This window comes from Neltuma alba, unplaced genomic scaffold (assembly GCF_004799145.2).
Source record: "Neltuma alba isolate B1F8T4 unplaced genomic scaffold, ASM479914v2 tig00001416_pilon, whole genome shotgun sequence".
Classification (NCBI taxonomy): Eukaryota; Viridiplantae; Streptophyta; class Magnoliopsida; order Fabales; family Fabaceae; genus Neltuma; species Neltuma alba.
In genome coordinates this window covers 38,300-54,345 of record NW_021632456.1, presented here as the reverse complement: position 1 = coordinate 54,345, position 16,046 = coordinate 38,300, and positions in this window count along the sequence as shown.

Sequence of the window (16,046 nt, the reverse complement as noted above, 5' to 3'; positions counted from 1 at the left end):
ATGTTTCGTTGTGTTTTTGCAAGTGATGAAAATTCGAATGTCTTGACGCCGCAAGCTCGTTGGCGTAGTGTATGTTTTTTTATATTTTATCGGTAAAAATGTTGAACGCTGGAGAATGTTGATCGGTCAAATATTGCTGAAGATAGCTAAGTCAAAGTCAACCTTCTTCACAATACATCAAATTCCCTCATTTAAATTTTTTTTTTCCGTCCTTCGTCCAATAATAAAAAACTCGTGATACTCAAAGAATCAAACACGTAGAGTTATACTCAAGTAAGAATTTAAAGAGGTGTAAGGAGACCGTTATAGATTTTTTTTTTTGTTGATCATAAATTTTATTTTTAAAAACCTCTTTTTCTATTTTATATTTTTGTGTTGCCTCCAGTTCTAAATGTAAGATTTAATTTTTTTATATTTAGGATAAGAGGTAATACTATCTCCGGTCCTAATTATAAGAGCTAGTTAACTAATTTAAAGAGATTAAAGAAAGAAATTAAGTACTACCTCTGGTCCTAATTATAAGAGTTAGTTGACTAATTTGAGGAGATTAAAGAAGTAAGTTAAGTTAGTTATTTGTAATAAATTGATGTTGTTTTTTCAAAGATACCCTTGCTAATCAAGGGTGTTGGTGAGAACTATCATTATTAGAAGGACTATCTTGAAAAAAAATACATAAATATCAGAGACAAAGTAGATTGGGGTCTTATATTTAGGATTAAAATAAAAGTCAAATAAGGTCTTATATTAAGGACCAGAGGTAGTAGTTATTTGTAATAAATAGGTATTGTATTTCCTAAAATATCCTTGCTAATTAAGTGTATTGGCTAGTATTATCATTACTAGAAGGATTACCTCCAAAAAAAATGTATAAATATGAGAGACAAAATGAATTGGGGTCTCATATTTAGGATCAAAATAAAAGTCAAATAAAGTCTTATATTAAGGACCAGAGGTATTATCAAATTACAGGACTTTTAGTCAATATCTACATCAGCCATAATTTATAGATTATGAGCATATAAACCTACATTTACTGCCTTTAATCCCTAACATAAGAATTAAATAAATAATTTAGGGATATTAAAAAAATTAATTAAATTAATTATTTGTAATAAATCTGTGTTAATTTTTCTGGCCTCTGTAATTATGTATAATCTATAGAGATCTTTTGGGAAAAAATATAAGTTTGTGAGATAAAATCAATTAACAGTTTATAAATAAGCTATTAATTATTATTAAGATGCTGGTAAAAAAAATATTATAATTAAGATCAAATATATTTCCCAACTATAAGGATAGATAAAACTGTAAGAACTCAGGAAAAAAAATCTGTAGAAAACTTTTTAAAAATTAGATAAAACAATTAACAAAATGATTTTGCTTTTTTCCAGGACATTAAAAATGCTTTCTATCAATCTGTGGAGCCCAAACTGTTTGGGCCTAGAAGCGACATCAATGGCCCAAAGATGTCATAACATTTGGGAAGATAAAAGATTCAGAATAATGGGCCTAATTGAGATCCCGTGGAAAAATATATTCCAATGAAGTTATTGGTAGCCGAAAAAATGAAATAAAATCACAAGCTACAAACAGGCAGAATTAAATAGCGGGAAAATATTTTCTTACATAAAAATTAAAATGCATAACATTTATTATTATCATTCAATCATACTTTTTAGTTTATTAAGCTCATATCAAAAGTTAATAATAGTTTTATTCAAAAATAATATATTTCTTCGTAAAAATAATTTTTCGGAACTAGATTCCGGAATTTCGCAATGTTAAATCAATATTTTCCGTTAATATTTTCTTTTTTTTAATTAAACGTAAAACTGATCAATTTAAATTCAATTTCAATCAGATTTGCTTAAATTAGAACATTTTGATCATTCTACGTTAACGGCTTAATTTTCATGTTTCTTCATATTAATTAGAGAAACCCGTGCAAAGTACTTAATTACCCCCAGTAATTAAGATTAATATTTCTGAAACTACTAAATGACATGATATGATATCCAACGCGTACCTATAGTCACTTGCTTCATTTGCAAGTATCAATACGCATTATTACTAATTAGAGTTTCTTTTTCATAGGGGTAAATAATAATTAAGTCTTTTAAAAATGAGATTTTTTTTTTCCAAAAAATGAGATATTTTCGACCAATGAGATGAAATATTTTTTTTTTAATTACAAAAGACAATAAGCTAGAGCTTGAAGGCCACAGAACGCAGCAACTCAAAAAAGGGACAGAAAATTACTGGAAGAGATCCTCTCTCATATGAACATAACAAATAGATAGATTTTGATTATTAATTGGTTTCGTTTCATATTAGAAAACGCTAACTTTATTTAGTTTGTAATTTCATTTTCGTTAGTTTAATTTAATATTAGGTTTTAGTTTTATTTTCATGGTCTTTTTTTTTATGATTATGTTACTTTTTTTTTTTTACTAAGGCTAACGTTATTAGTACTTTTATGGTCATTTACTTTGGTGAGATTTGATTCTCAAATTGAAGTATCCCTTCACTGTTTTTCCATTGGATTGCGTTTACATGAAGTGATCAGTTTGATATAAATGGAGATAAGAAGTCAAATCATTAATTAAAAAAAACAAATCAATCCTAATTAATTTGTCATCATCAAGTAGTTAATTTTGTGGTTAGAAATAAGATCAGCAGATAGGGGGTTAACTAACTAACTAATTAACGACATGCACGAAGTTAGAAAAGAAAAAGGTCAAAAATATGTGATTAGTGTGAGAGTATGTGTCACAAGTGATAAGAAATGATGCCAACTAAAAAGACCAAATGGCATCGTCTTCAACACCACGTTACTCATTATGATCACTTCAACTTGTAGGGCACTATTATGACATACACGCACACGCTCTCTCTCTCTCTCTCTCTCTCTCTATAAATATATATATATATATTCATTTTTTAATTCTGGAAAAGAAATCTTATTTTTAACAATAGTATGTAATTTATATGTACTATCCCTAGTCCTTAATATAAAAGCTAATTGATTAATTTGGATACATTAAGAAAATTAGTTAAGTTAGTTATTTGTAATAAATAAATATCTTTTTCTAAAATATCATTGTTAATCAAGTGTAATAGCTAGAATTGTCATTAATACGATGACTAGTTTAAAAAAATAGATAAATATGATAGACAAAATAGATTGTGATCTTATATTTATGACCAAAATAAAAGTCAAATTAGTTCTTATATTAAAGGGTCGACGCCCTAAAATTTTCCAGACCAAATCACTATTTATATGACACTGTATTGATGTATTTTTGTTATTTTTTAACTGTGAAAATTCCTCCAATTAATTCAAAATTAAAAATAAAAAAAATAATCAGAACATGTATTCTTAACGAATCGTATTACCTAATAAATTTTTTTGTGATATATTATCCAACAAAAGTTGATATAATAAGAAGTTGGCAAGAATAAAATTCATGATGCAAGAATATTACCAATGGGTAATATATAAATGTCTATGTGGGCACTCTTTAAGCATTTGAATTATCTATTCCAAAGAAACCAATTTACTCTGTCATCTGTCATTACTATGTAAAAATTATGTGTTATTTCTTTTAATAAGGTATCAAATATGGGAGCAAAATCGTGAAATTAATGTAATTAATGTGAAAAAAAAATTAAATAAAAGAAATAAAGTGCAATCAAGATAAATTATACCCATGAATTGTGTCATGTGTTGATGTTGTTATTGACGCAAAAGGAAAGTAATTAAAGAAAATGTTTGCTTTGTTTTGACTTTTGCCTGGGGATAATATCCTCTTTGAAGTATTATTAGACACTAAATATGAGTATTTCTTTCTGTGAGAATTTAAACTTTGGTTTTCCAAATTGTAGAGAACTAACACTTTCTGTTAAATATAATTCTCGTTGGTTAAAACTTAAGATGTTGGCTTTGAATATCTTGCGGATAAGTTGGGCCCATGAAGGAGAAGAGACAGGCGTAATAAATAAGAAGAGACTCTACTAATGGGTTAGATCCATTGAAAAGAACTAATCTTTCATAAGTGATGAATCAATATTCAAATTTTTAACCAACAAGTGTTAGTCCAAGTGGAAGGGACTTGGGTCTCTTAAACATCATGTCCTGGGTTCGATCCTTAGAACGGTGTGTATGGAAAAAACACTGTTGGGAGGGGTCCCCGCTACGGCGCCTGATAGTACCCCGAGAGATTAGTCTCTTACCGTTTGGGTGGGAGGATACTCTGGGCAACCAAAAAAAAATATTCAAATTTTTATTAGAAGAAATGTTCACATTTAAAGCGAACAATCTTTTGAATAAGATTGCTTTCAATAAAAAAAAGATATTTTTACAGAAAAAAAAAAGAAGAAAAAGCCCAATTATCATCCGTTATTCTTGTAGTCATGTGAATATTGTCTCCATCTTTATGCTTTAGATGCAAGTTTTAATGTTTTATGCTGACCCACCCCTCCCACTTGACGGTAAGTCTTGTTGCAATCACTTTTTTGTAAAAAAAGTTTTCCCCTTTTTGCTTTTAATGCAAAAGAGCATAAATGAGTTGGGTTCAAAGTCTCATTCAAAACAGGCATACTTTCAGGTTTAAAAAAGCAGCTTATAAAAATTCTTATAAATTACTGATTAACAATATCCTCACATTAATAGTGATATTTAAACTCATAACCTTATCAATTGGACTAATTTTTATTGGTTTTATTTTTTTATATTATTAAATCAAGTTCGAGCCTAGTATTTATATATAAATAGTATTATATTGTAGATTTGATTTTTTTTTTTTTTGAGTAGGCAAGCAGAGCTTGCAGGCAAGGATCAAACCCTAATAAAGGCCACCGACAGGCAGCTACCACGCCACTGCGACACAAAGGCGCTGGCTAGATTTGATATTTTAGATTTATTATTGTTTAAATTGTTCAGACAAATATTAAATTTTTTTTTTCAAAGGATAATTAATTTACAAGTTCTTATTGTTTAAACTAATTTTTGATTAAGTCCTTATAATTTTTTTATCATATCCTTATACTTTCATCTATTCTTAATTAAGTTTTTACAGTTTTTTTCCCCTTTTCATCAAATCTTCGCAATTTCATCTGGTTTTTTTATCATCTTGATTTAATGTAAATAATTTAACTCTTAATCTCTAATTTAAATCATTTCTCTTTGAAATTAGTTATTTAAACCTTTTCACTTTATACTGATTTTTTGAATAAAAATCATAGTTTAGAAAAGGGATAATTAATCTGCATCCTATAAAATTGGTATAAAATATGGGCTTAGAACGAGTCGAGTGAGAAATTCATATCATAGGTGAATAGAAAGTAAATTTAGCAAACATGATCATTAGTCATTACTACTAGAAATTGAAATATTTAATCTCATAAGGTCAAAGTTTAGTCTAATTAACCAATAATTAATACACATTTTGAGGTATCGTTGACTAGCTTTCCCCCACTTCACGGCAACTGCATTGTAAATTATTCTATAATTAATTCCTTACCCTTCTCTATATAGTCATCATCATTTAGACTTTCTTCTATTTTTATCATCTCTCATTAATTATTGCCTTTTATTACATTCACATGTCTTTACTCTCTCACTCCTTTGTGTTATTAAATAATTTATTTTCATGCTTTAATTGGATGGAAATCAGACTAATCATTAACTAATCAAAACACTAGTTTATAGTTTAATAATTAAATTGTTGCCAAACTAATCATAATTAAATTAAAAATATTCTAAATAGTGGTAATATATACTAGAATAAAGAAAATAATAATCTGAGTATCATAAAAATAAATATTGACATCTAAACAAAGTAGAATCTACTCAAATAAAAAAGACAAAATCCACTCATAATCCATATTCTTTATTCAAAAGTAATTTCTAAATTATAATTTAATGTTCTTATACATTTGTCCCTATTAAAGAAGGGTATTAAAAAAAAATATGTTTTATATTTTTCTCTCATCTATTTTTTTATTGTATTCAATAAGGGTAAAATTAAAAAAAAATGTTATTAATTACTCCTACAGGCGTTCTTTGCTTTTTATGTGCAAATGACATGGAAAAAAAAAACAAATTAAAACTCATGGGAATGTAGTTCCATAAATAAGCATAAAAACAAATATGTTATAGATAGAAACCAAATCAACTATTACCGGAAAAAACCAGTTCAATTGATTTGAATATTTGATCATCAATTTTTTTATCAGTTCAGGATCGATTTATCCAGTTCTCTAACCCTTCTGTTTTACTTACCCGTTTTCACACCAGACATTGGGTAATCAAAGTGGGCAGTACATTCTGATTTTCAAAACAACGCCAAATACCATAAATATACTTCTCAAAATTTTTATTTCGATGTGTGCATATATATATTGCTTTTTTGTCTCAAATATGTCAAATATTAAAAAATAAAAACAATTATCCAAAATATTAGAGCTGGTAATACGCGGGTCTAACCCGCTAGTAAATAAGTCTTTTCAACTCGCATTGCCAGGCCTGCAACCCGTCACGGGTTAGCCTACCAACCCACCGGTTAACCCCCCTTTTTTTACTTTTTAATTATTATAATTATATTATTATATATTATATCATATCTAAAAAATTAAAAAATACTTATATAATTTATTTGATACTCTCAATCAAACATTTTAAGAAAAAACAAAAAAAATATTATTATTTTGGGATATTGTATAAAAAAATTAAAAGTAAAAAATAAATTCAAAAAAAAAATAAATAAGTGTTGGTGGGTTGGTTCTTGGAGGGTTAGGGTTGGCTAAAAACCAACCCGCCTTCAAACGAGCTTTTTCAGCATGACCTGTCATGGGTTCAACCCCCCACGGACCAACCCGCAACCTACAGGTTGACCATATTACCAGCCCTACAAAATATAACTCATTTTTACTTTTTAGATGGCACGTATCATGATACGATTTGTTTGCTTAAATACCTCTCATCAAATTCTATTTGAGAGAAAAATTGGAGAAGATATTGAAAATAATTTAATTTACTACTATAAAGGGTGGTCAAGCATTAATTAGGGGAAAATTTAAAAGTAATTTTTCTTTGACATAGATTCATTTAGTTATGGGAAAATATTTTTTACTTGGAGCATAACATGATCAATTTCATTCTTGTTGTCTTCTTCTTCGCTTTCTTTATTATTCATTAATGTCTTATCACAAGCTTTGAATTATAGTATATGATTCATTAATCACTTGGTGATTAATTATTGATGCAAAATGTCTTATAAATTGAAATATAAAACCTTAATAAATACTATGTCTTATAATAATAATACGACATATACCATTGACTTTAATCACCCTATCCAACGTTAGGAGACCATTATTAAATTAATCCTTTAAATGAGATGTATGTATGATTAGAGGCTATATACAAATTTAGGGCAATTATTTTTGACTTAGCTAACATTGTACAAAAAGTAATTGATACTTAATTGCTTTGAAAAGGATGGAACCTCATTGAATACATATGATTCCCACTTAAGAGAAATAAATAAAATGAAATTCAACATATTAATACTTATTATTGAATTATTAGTGTGTCAAAACGCGGACCCCACAAAGTGACCCCACCATGTCCTTAAGAGATTGAGACTGATAAACCCACAAGCTTCACAATTTTTTTTTAATATTATTTAATCATCCCTTAATCGCTTCCTCCTTCCTGTCCTTATTATCTTTTTTTTTTTGGGGTGAAAATCCTGTCCTTATTATGAAGAACTTTAACATGTTTTATAATATATAAGTTTTATTTGAAATATTATTCATCCAATCATAAATTTAGGAGCTAATTATGAAGTTAATTTTCATCCTAAATATAAAATCTAATTCATTTTACCTCACATATTTATCATTTTTTTAAATTAACCTACCTAACTTATAAAACGATACAGTTAATATTACATAAGAATATTTTAGAAAGATCACATCACATATATTAGAATTAAGTAATTTTTTATTTTTTTAATTTACTCAAATTAATTAAATCTTATATTATTAAAGACCGAAGGAGTCTTTTTTTTGTGTGCATAGTATCTTTAACTAATTATAAACTTCCTAACTAATTTAATTAAGGACTTTTACTTAGAGAAACTTTGATATTTTAATAAATAACTAATAAACAACTAAGTTATTAATAGATACTTATAATAAGAATGGGACTTGTATAAATTTCTACCTTTTTTCGGTGGCCTTCAACAGCTAGCTAGCTTGTCTCGTTGTCAATCATAGTCTCACTTACTTTTAATCTATCAAATTAATTGATATATTATTAATTGCTGTCTCCCGAATATTTTGAACTGTATTCGAGTGTATAGTTTGAAATATGTGACATGAAATTACTTGTAATTCTTCTTCTGCTTACATTTGTCCAAATAAAAACAAAAGCAAGTGACACCATGTTCAACAAAGACACCTAATCCATACAAAAGACGTACACGATGTGAAGTTTAGAACAAAAATATTAAGTGGTTTCACATTACAAGGTGGAGAATACAAATTCAAATATTGAGAAACCCACTTTTTGGGAGAAAAGAAAATCCTTTTGTGCTCTAAACCTTAAAAAGGCCTATCCTTAATAAAATCAGAAAGAACTATAGCCTTTGAAAGTTGACTCAATTAAGTCCTATTCTGTATACTACCTCTGGTTCTTAATATAAGAGCCAGATAGAAGTCATATTTGGTACTAAATATAAAACTTAATCTATTTTATCTGTCATTATTCTCCAAAATATTCCTATTAATTATAGGAAATTTCCACCAAGAAATAATTCTAATCATCAAATGCACATAATTGAGGATGATAGTTTAGGAAGACTAATATGCATTTATGATGAATAACAAGTTTAACTAATTTTCTTAATATCTAAAAAATAATCATATAACTCTTATATTAAGGACCAGAAGTAGTATATAAAGTTTGCAAAATCGAATTCATTTTAAATTTTTATGGGAAAAATGAAAAGAAAACGATGGGAAGAATGATATGTAGTACCAACTAGCTGCTCATCTTACATCCAAAACAAAGCAAAAAACAAAAAAGGGACATAAACAAGAATAGCACGCTTGATTCCCATTCACGCCATATGCTTTTGTGGGACCCTGCGTGAAAAATACGTTAAAGGCATCACTAAATTAATTCATCCACATTATATAATATTTCATTACATCTTAAACATAAGAGTTAGTATTTTGATCATAAATAAAAAATCTCAATACTGTATCTCTTAAATTTATAATTTTTCCTAAATGTTTCTATGAATTTCACAAATAAAAAGTTTTTTATCAATATAATTTTTCCTAAATGTTTCTATGAATTTCACAAATAAAAAGTTTTTTTATCAAGAAAATAGTTTTCACTGTAAATAATTAAAATAAGTATTTCGAAAACAATACCACATTTTTCCTTACAAATAAAAAACTTAATTAATTATTTTTAATATTAATGACAAATGGTAGCACCGCCCGCCACGCTTAGGAGTAGAGTCTCGGACATGAATATAGCTTTGTGACAGTTGTGTGTTATTTAAATTGTATATAATTAAAAAATAATTTTCTCAATATTTACAAGGTAATTATTTAAATATTACATTTAGGATTGAATGGATCATTAATCACTCATCTATAAACCAATGGGACTAAGTCGAAGGCAATGGATTAATCTTTTACAATATAACGAATCAATAATTGAATTCTCAATAAGAGATATGTCTCTTATAAATTAACAAATCAATATTCAAATTCTCGTTGGGAGAAGTGCTGGCATTTAGTATCGATTATGTCTCAAACAAAATTGTTTACAATAAGAGGAAACCAATAAAAAAAAATGCTCATATATAATAATTCAATAGTATAAAAAATGATATAGTTGTTAACGTAACATGCATCGAAATCGTATCATTATTGGTAAATCAATTTGAACCTTTTTATATATGTTTGTGCTTACCATGTTCTCTTTGTATAGAATCATTAGTTATACCAGTCAATTATTTATCAATGGCCTAAAAGCCTAACACATTATTTAATTTCTTAACTATATATTGTAGCTTGGTGGAATATATAATATATAAATGTGTATATAACGAGACACACACAGAGACAGACGCACGTGAATAAAGACATATTTGGCTGGCATCTCCAGTAATGTTGCATGGCATGCCTTGTTTTTTTCCCAATTCACATGTAACAAAAATTACAATAAGAATAATAAAAAAAATTATTGTGTCTTCAAAGTTTCAATTATTTTATTTTATCCTGTTTGTTACGTTACGCTGTGAATATTACATACACACACACACAACCAAAATGCTTTTCCATTTCAATACAAATTAAAAAATGGCAGTCTCAATTATGATATTTTCTTAAGAATAATGATGTGTAGCGCAATAGAGATGAATGGTGAAGGAATCGAATCATCTGAAGCACTTTTAGATAGAAGATGAAGTTAATTAGGGGGAAATAAGAAAAAGAAAGCAGATTCTAAGCGTCCTCTAGAAATTGGATCCACTCCTACTTCTTTACCATTTTTTCTCTCCCTCCATCCTAATTTCATCATAAATAACAGTTTAGAATTAAGCAGTTTTTTTCGGAGACTCGACTTATTGGTCCGTTTGGAATAAATTATAAGTAATTTTTTAATCGTGATCTAAAGAATCATGAATAAGTATATAAGGAGAGTTTTGTTTTCGTTCATGTAAAAATGTGATTTTTAGAATAATAAATAAATATGTGATGAGAGTTTTGTTTTTGTTCACATGAAAGTGCTTATACTTGTTGCAAATTCAAGTACTTATAGATACAAATCATCCTCTAATAGTATTCTCACATCCACATGCTACTACGTAAAAGGTTAAATTTGATACTCCTCTGATCCTAAATATAAGGCTCCTTTGGTAACACTACGAAAGGAGCCTTATATTTAGGATTGGAGGAATAATTATAAACTGTTAGACTCATCATTTATAGGCATCAAATTTTCCAATTTTTTTGGGTAAGCAAATTTTCCAAATTTTGTTGTAGTGGTAATGATATTTGGACGCACAGTTTTATGAATTATAAACAAGTAAAATAGTAATGTTATGTCCCAAGTGCATCTAACATCTTAGATCTTAATATTATTTATCGTGACTCTAACACTCTAACGTTATTTTTTGTATGTTTTTAACATGGTAATCTTATTTATAGCGCAACCAGCATCCTAAATTATGAACAAGATTAGGATGTTAGATGTAAGTACGTAAGTTACCTAATTAGAAAATAATATCAATGAGTACTGGATGCATTAAGAAAATAACATTAAGATAATTAGTAATTACCATTAACGAAATTAGCATGCTAAATGTTTCTGAGAAATAACATTAGAATATCGGATGCTGTTTTTCTCATTATAGAATAATTTTTTTAAACTAGATCAACCTCTATTATTAGTAAATTAGGTTATTTTTAGGATGGTGGAGTACCAAATCTGGGATTGTTTTTCAAGATGGTCATTATCAGAATCACATGGGGGTAGGAAGGAAGATAACCATTCGTCTCCAATCATGTACCAATCAATAATATCATTAAAAAGATGAGAAATTTCTATACCAAATACGATCTACCCATCATGACTTGGAAAGAAAGTAATTAATTTAATTAATTGATGGTTTGGTTGTTGAATTATTATTCTACATATTATCGTTTTAATTTTTTTATAAAAATTATCAATTATTAATTATGTGATTTATCTTAAAAATAATAAATTCGTTGTCTTCTAATACCAGAAGACTACAAGAATTTATGACACCAAATTTACTACTATTCACAAAAATAATATGAATTTCTCCTTACTTTTAAAACCTAATATTAACCAAACAAACATTTCAAAATTAAATTATTGTCAATAGTCTTATAGCCCACTAGTATAAAAGCTCGTGAGATATCATGAGTTTGATCCCGTTTATAACCTTATATTGTTAGTGCCTATTGCTTTCATTAATAAAGAAAAAGTTAAATTGTTGGCTTAATTCTCGTAAAATGGTTGTTTTTTTATATTTTCAAACCACTGCTAATTATGGCATTAGGCCTAATGATTAGGGTTTAATCCAATAAACATTTTTCACACTAAATATTGCCCAAATCAGAGAATTGAAATTCAAATAAAGAGAAATGAAATTTTTTTTTATCATTAAAAATATTGTCTTAATTAACAAAGCATCTAGATTCTTTAAAAGACTAATCCTTTCGGGACCCCCAGGGCCAAAAGTTCACCAATCTCTTTTTCTGTATACTTTGGAATGCAAATTTTGGAAGGTTCACTGAACATGGAGGAAACATTGTGTTACGGCAATCATTAATAAAGACAGAAAATTCAGAGCCATTACAATTAAATAGATTGTCATTTTGTGCTTTCAAAAGCGATGCTCCCTTCAATTTTACTCCTATATGTACAATGTAAAATAAAATTATATAGATTAAACAAGTATCTTTCTATTAGAGGTAATGATATTATTATATACCAGATATGGACACCTTTGCTAATAAAAGATTTGAATATTGGTTTACTACGTTTGGGAGACTAACTCCTTTTGCTAAATCTAACCCCATTAGTAATATATTTTATTTTTTAAAAATACTTTTATTTTATTTATGAAGAAAGAGTGAATGAAATAGAGAATGAGTAAAAAAAATTGTATAAAAGATAATTAAATTAATGATATGACTAGAGAAAACATATATATATTTTGCAAACTCTTTTTCCATCATTTCGCAATCTAACTTGTTGGATTAATTCAATGATCAACACATGAATGAACTCAATGCAAATTAATCATTAAATAACTAATAAGATAGGAGTAATTAATAGCTATCTTTGAATTGAAAAAAATGCATTAGATTACACCTTGAAAAAGTTGAAATTGTTTTTCCTGATTGAAGAATCTAATTTGATTTTGTTTGATTATAGTTAACAAATTTCAAGTGGGTACTGATTTTCCCCACTCATGTGTTCCCCACTGAAAGTCAACTAAGTCGCCTACGACATGACATGCCTCACAAAAAAAAAAAAAAGGAGTATATCTTGAAAAAGTACTGTCTTCCCCTGAAGCTATCTGTTAAATATTATTATAACCCGCAAAAAAAAATATTTTTAAAATTTTAATTTTATATTATACAACTATAATCTAAACTTTGGATAAATTATGTTTTTAATTTCCTAATAAAAGTCTAATAATGAATACCATAGTTTAATCCAAATTTCAATATTATTAGAATCAAACCCTGTGTTTTTTATTATAATAGCTGACACATATGATATTATTCAGATTATATGATTTCAAAACCTTAAATCACATTTGTTTTCTCCTTTTGCTATTTATTTTCTTAAAATAGCATGGTTTTTTGAACCATTCATATTCCACTTGTGAAGTCCTTGGTCTAGACCTAATCTGCGGCAATTAGGGCAGATTGGCACTAAACAATTGTATCAAAAGGAATTGACTCCAGCTAGCTACTTTGAATTTTCACAATTATTATAAGTCTTACTTGCATGCTTAGGTTAGTCTTATTTTCTTATAATTAGATAAACAAGATAAAATTTATTTGGAACCTAGCAAGTTTATGTTTACCCTTGAAAATTAAGCATCATCACAAGTTTGACTTGGGGAACATGAGAGATTGAAACGCCCTTAGATGAAGTGATTTCATTAATTAATCCCAAAAAAGAAACAATTTTTAGGTTTTAGTCTTTAATTCAAAAGAAGAAAATAATTTATGAATCTTACCATATATTAGCAAGCCAAAATGAATTTGATTGACACTGCAAAATTTCTACAAAGGGGTTCAATAATTAGTCAATCCATTAACCTTAATTAAGGACTTCAATTGATGTAATAAGAAAGTACATTGTATATTTATGTTTTGGCAAAAACAAAAAAAACAAAAGAAAGTACATTGTGAACAAAAAATAGGTATCAAGTTTTTTTTTCTTTCAATGGTTCAATGTACTTTTGTGATGAACCTTCTAATAGAAAAGTACTCTCTCCATCCCTTTCTTATAATTTGGGAAACCCTAATTAATTTTTATATTTAAAATCGGAGGGACAACTGTTTTATTATTATTTTTTAATTTTATTTCATTGGGAATAGGGAATGAATAGAAGAAACGTGACATTTTGTCCACCAATAATATAAATAAATATCTAGATTATATCATGTTAAAAGGAGAGAAAAATGGATAGTTTGGTCCAACAATGTCTGGTGCTTTTTAACTGTTTATGAGAAATTAAGAAACAAGAAAATGTCAATAATTGCAGGCCTAATTTTTGGAGCCTTATGCCAGCCAACTTGCTGTGGTAGGGTAGGACTATACCTTAATGTACCCTTCTTACTTCCTCCTTACCCTACTCATGTTTTGCATCTTGCCATTTTTTTTATTTTTTAATTTCTATATAAGTATTTAATATTTAATATTATTAAGTTAAGTTCGAGTATTCTTAGTCTCCTCACAATATTCCTCTCGATAATAATGTGATTCATGGGCATATCAATATACTAATAATATAAATATGAAATAAAAGTCACTAAAGTTAATGTTCTTATTGGAAAATGGGGAAAGAAGTTTGCAACTTGCCACTTTTTGTTAAACATTTTTTAATAATTGTATAATACTCCTCTGATCCTATTTATAGGACAGAGGGAGAATATTTTTTGTCATATTTATAAGTTATTTTATTAAATTTTCAGCATAAATATACTATTTTGTCCTTTATTTATTATAGTGTAAGTAGTTATCTCTTTTGAAATGTGTATATATTAAATATGAGTAAAGTTAAAAAATTATTATATTTTAATAGAGAATTAATGCATTTTAGTTTTTTTTTGTCTGTGTGAAATATATTAAAAGTATCTTATAAATAGGACAAGAAAAATACTTGGTATTGATGGATTAAATTCAAATTCGCACACAAATCTAAAAATGTTTGGCCTTAAGTTTTGGAATAGCTCTCTTAATATAAATTTTTTGGCATGTCAATATTTTAAAAAAGATATAGAAATGTTATTCAAGAATTATAAGTGTTTTAAAAAAATTATAATATAAAAAAGGACAAATGTGTAATTAGAACAGTCAATAAAGTGAATATTCTAATGTCCTTCCGGTGTATCAAAAAAAAAAGTGAATATTCTACTTGGGAAATTAGAATATAATTTGAAAAAAAGGAAAAGAAAAATAGAAGAAAGGAATAGAGTGGTTTACAGTAAGGATCCACCTAAGCACCACATTGCTGGTTTCCGAATCAAGTTGGACCCCGTTTGTGTCTCCCGTGACTTGCCTTGCTGCTCTGCGAATGCTTATCGTGGGCCCCACTTATCCAAATCTCCTCCCAGCATTTCATTGGTAGGTCACACCATGTGGCCCAATGCTCGCCTCCACCCAAATACTACGGCTACCCCACTTGTACCTCGTCAGTCATCAAGGATAGTAACGTAAAGTGATCATTTTTCATTAACAAAACTTGAGAAATGAGATCCACCGACTTCTACATTTTATTTTAAATAGTGGAAATTTTTATTTTTTTTATTTTGTATAATTTCATTTTTCCCAAAAAATTGCTAAGAGTGAAAAATATATATAAGATTCATTTTTGTCAGACATGCATATTATATAATTTGGCTCTTACTTTTTAAATACATTAAAATAATTTTATATATTTATTTGACGCATGTAAAAAAATCCTCAATTAAAACATTTTTGATTAAGTGAAAATGTGAAATAAAAAAATTTAAATGTTTTTTGCCTAACAGATTTAGATGACAGATATTTTGTATCTCTGTTCGAAGCAATATGATATAAATTAAAAGTTATTTATAAATTACCTATATTAAAAAGATTAACTCTTTTTTTTTAATGCTTTCGTCAAATTTCCTGCTCGCTCAATGGGACAAAAAGGTATCAACTCGGCTTTGTCGGCTTATTGGCTTGGATTAGCCAGTAGCTTGTCAGTAAAAAGAATTTAGCC